Source organism: Dipodomys ordii, unplaced genomic scaffold (assembly GCF_000151885.1).
Source record: "Dipodomys ordii isolate 6190 unplaced genomic scaffold, Dord_2.0 Scaffold113, whole genome shotgun sequence".
Lineage (NCBI taxonomy): Eukaryota > Metazoa > Chordata > Mammalia > Rodentia > Heteromyidae > Dipodomys > Dipodomys ordii.
Genome location: NW_012267329.1, coordinates 686,743 through 691,414, shown reverse-complemented (window position 1 = coordinate 691,414; position 4,672 = coordinate 686,743).

Genomic DNA, 4,672 nt, shown 5'->3' with positions numbered 1-4,672 from the left:
CAAGATTATTAAAGATCTTTTAGCAATGTCAATGCCAGTTGATAATTGCACGGTGTGATGTGCCCTGCATGAAATGTGTTAATTCTGACCACAAAGAATAGTAAGGTGAATGAGATCCTATCTTCTGGGTGCTAGACTATGGCTGTCTTTAAAGATAGGATGAAATTGCAGTGAATTTCACTGTTTACATGGTATTCTTCTAAGTTTATAGGATTCAAACCACCAGTGATAGGTCTTCTGTGAGGTTTCTTACTGAGATTTTTGATTGGGATTTGGTTGAGAGTGTTTTTTTCTTAAAAACTAAACCAACCAAGAAGCCAACCAAAGGAAATCAAACCAGAACAAAAATTCCTCACAGTCCCTGCCTGTCTGTCTTCATGTCTGCTACTGGTCTGTCTGCCACAAAAATGGTTAGTGTAAAAGATGGTTTTTTTTTTTTTTTTGCATTTGCAATAGATGATTTCAGAACAATAGTGTTGTGCCTTAGAATATTTGTCAGTGTCATCTTTCCAAACGAAATATAAATTAATATGCCTTTCCCTCAAAATTAACTTAAACACCTTACATTTTTTTATTTTTTTAAACTGGCTAGAATTTTCTTTTTGGCTGCCTTTCTACATCTTCAGTTTGGGAATCTAATGTGCTTATGAGAATTAGCTCAATTTTGATCTGCTAAGACATTCACAGCTTCTTTCTGTGCGATTACAATGGGCACTTAATCCATCTGGTGGATGGCCTGGTCTTGGGGTTTACCTATATGGCCTAAGGAAGAATATCTTTTCTTGTCTCTGGGTCTGCACTCACTCACTTATAAAACAGTGTCTTGGAGCAAATTAAAGAGGCACTGTCCGTGGAGTAAACCAAGATGAAAGAACAATGGCTGGAGAATCAATAACTTGTTAACTCTCTACCGCGATTGAAGTTAACTTTATTTGAAATAGCCAGGCTGGGCCAGACCACATCAAGCCCAACAGCCTTCTTGCACGTGCTAAAGGTAGCTCAGGAGGAAACTTTGATTTCATTTTAGAAAGGGGATGGGGTGGGGTGGGAAAAGCAGCTTTTTATTAGCATTTTCTCTCTTGAAGATCTACCTCTCCTACAATAGATCTAATTAGCTTTGTCATGTTTGGATTTAGTTTGAAGAAAATTAAAGCTGAGTAATAACCAGGAATTTGGAAAATGGAAATACTTGTTGAATCTCTTGGACCAAAATTGACTCCTATACATAGAGTTAAGTAACCTAAAGAAAATCCCACCTCTAAGGTCCTAAAACAATATTTTTGAAAACACACTCAAAGTAGTTAGATTGTAATGTAAATAAAAATTACTGTAGGTTCTAAGTGAATGAAGTAATTGTAGGGACTCTAGTGGTGAAGTTAAGAACAGAGTGAAGAAGTTAAAAATACAATTCTTCTAACTCAGAATGTCTTCTACTCCCGTTCAAATACCTGCAAATACCCTCCCTCCCACCCCCCAATTTATCTTTCTCACCTCCTGGATTCTTCCCTCAGCTGGCAGTGTAGCAGGCCCTCTGTTATTTTTGTGGTAACCTGATACTTAGGCTCAGTGCAGCCTCTAGGCCCCTACTGGTAAAGTGAGCAAAGCTGAAAAAGTGGCCATACTTTCAAGCTGAGCCATGGCTGAGGCTGGGCTGGGGACTAGGCAGTCAACAGGACAGGCTGAAGTGGATCAAAGCTAGGGTCTTCATTGAAGACCCCAGATCATGGCTGAACAGGTGGCAGGCCCTACCCTGAAGTGGCCGGGAAGTGGGGCATGGGAAGCAATGTGGGACTTGAGAAATAGAGCTGATCAGGATTTTTTGATATGGGAGTAATGCTTTGAAGCCAGTGAGTCTTTTAGATCCTCAGTGGATCTAGGAAGGACATGCCTGAGGTGCTTGATAGCACAACAAACAGTGAATTTCCCTTCTTATTCCTCTTCTCTTCTTTCTTCTCTTTTCCTTTGTTCTTTTCAGACAGTGTCTCTTATGTGTAGCCCTGGCTAATCTTGGACTGTCAATCATGCTGCCTGTGCTTCCCAAGTGCTGTGGGTATTGGTGTGTACCACCACAACTGGCTTGAGTTCTTCACTGACATAAAAATGGTATTAATACCTTATATTTAGATAAATTGATTTTTGATCTGTGTTAGGTGTTGAGTTGGGCTATATAGTAGGTAGGACTAAATCCCTTCCTTCTGAAACTTGGAGGTGTAGTAGGGAAGAAGATATATAAGCAGCAAGTATTAGCTATAGGCACATGTTAGTTTTAGTTGTTCTCCTTATGCTTCCCTGTACTCTTGATGAGGCTAATAGGCTCAAACCATAGCACCAACAAGTATACCTCTTCTGTAGTTGGTATAACAGGTGTGCACACTGTACCTAGCATTGGTTGAGATACAGTTTTTCCAACTTCTATGTTCAGAGTGTCCTCAAACTTAGATTTCCCAGTCATTGCTTTTCAAGTAGCTAGGATTGCAGGCTTGAGCCACTGCATCCTGCTGGATTTTAATTTGGAATTTTGCATTGCAAGGTTCATCTTCCTTGCTCCTTTGCCAGGGTTGGCACAGTTTGGAGGAGGACATGATCTGGAAAGAAATATATGTTTGTTTGTTTTTCCTCCCTAAAGAGACTCCTGTGCATATGTTGAGGGGCTGCAGAGATGTAGATGGAATCAAGATGTGGCCTTATACAGTTTTTCTTGGTACAGCTTACTCATTTGCTAAGGGATGGGAGGTAGTAGTAGTATGATGGATGGAGCTGGCTCTCTTGAGAGTACCCTGGACCATATGAGTGAAGGCAGGAGAAATTAGGCCTGGCTTCAGAAGTGGGTACCTCAATCTTTCTGTCCCTACTTCATTTGGCTGCATGCCCTTGCAGTAGTTTTAATCTGCTCAGAGCAGGTCTGCGCATGTACCCAGTATTCATGGAATACTTGTTCACTTGGATGAGTGGCTTATTATCTGTAGGAATGGGGGGGTGGGAGGATAGAGGAACAACAGTCTTGCACTTACCCTGCCTCAGTCATCGGCTAATCAGAGTGCCAAGAATCTTTCTTTTGCTTGATGTGGACTTGATGTAAACCAAGGACCAGGTTTACATTTGGAGGGCAAGGATTGATAATGAAGCGACAGGGCTTTAATTTGCCCCAGGATTTGTATATCCTTCTGTGAGACCTGTTTTACCACTGTGCTATCAGTCAATGGTAGATTGTGTTTCTCATTTGCAGACAAGCAACACTTTATATTTTTGGTTAGTTTATGCCCTAACTTTGTGTTGGCTTTGTATATTGGCCATATACAGACCTGTGTGTCTCTATCCAGAGCAGTCTGGGGCCCATGCCAAGCTTGGGTGTGACCGTACTCTAGAGCTGTAGGTACCAAAGGAATAAGTTGGGTGCTTGAATACAAAGTCTGATGAGCATTTATTGTAAGAACCAGAGCAGAGTTAATCCCATAACACTGAACTGTTTAAACAGGCACTTCTGTATAAACTGTCACCATCTTTTGGAATTGTCACTGTCATGCTTTTGTAAATTTGGAAGGCTTAAGGGATGTGCCACATTTTAATACTTGAATTTACCTGGAGAACTATTCTGGTCTCAGAACTAAAATATGCAAAAAATGCTTTTGATTTAAAAAAAATCTGATTCCAACTTTACAAAAGAACCTTTTATCCTTTATCTCCCTCATATAGTATCTCTGTGTCTTGTGTACTTGTACCTTCAGAATTTTCTCACACAGTCCTGGTGTTTTCTTGTAGGCTCCTGTCTGCCTGAGGCCTTTGAGCTCCCATGCAGTCCAGCCCAGCTCACTGCTCCAGCCTTTCTGCTTTCATGCTTTACCCTTTCTTTACCTCATTTACTTCATGAGAGTCTTTGAACAGATAGACTATCCTGTGTTCCTGTGGTTATTGTTGTAGATGTCTTGCTCAGCTCTCAAGGTCACCTCAGATCCTTCCTCCCAAGAAGCTTTCATTGACCTAGGGACAGGGCTGTGACAGTGCTTTGAGTATTTGTCTTCTACAGCATGTGACATCTTATAGTCATTCATTTGTTGTTGTTTTTACCCATATATTTATTTTAGGTGTGCATTCAGTTGTCCTTTTGGAAGGGAGATTCCATGTGTTAAAATGTTGAATATAAGAATAGAAAAATCACTAAAGGCTTGAACTCAACCCTTACAGATCTTCCAAACCAATAGGTGACAAACATATATATAGATAAATCATTCCTGTATGGTGGGTTATGTTCATATTTACTGGTTAGCCAAGGTGCCACCTGTGGAAACACAGGAGACAGAAGGATTAGGCTAGTCTTTTTAGGGTTGAAGTCTTCAAAGATCATTAATGTACTTCTTTGTCCACTGTGAGAGTACTTGCTAAGGGCAGGAGTATAGCATATTTATCTCCATCTCTAGTGGTGGCACCTTAGTGGGGAGATAGGGTTGGGCCATTCAGTAAATGCTTTACCACATTAAACTGAAACATGGAAATAATTCATTATTGTGTTTATACTCTATTTTTTCTCACAATGAATTTAAAGACTGTCGAATAGCATTATTAAAAGTCTGGAAAAAGCCTGGCACTAGTCAGTGGCTCATGCTTGTAACCTACACAAGAGGCTGAGATCTCAGGATTGTAGTTTGAAGCCAGCCTGGGCAGGAAAGTTTGTGAG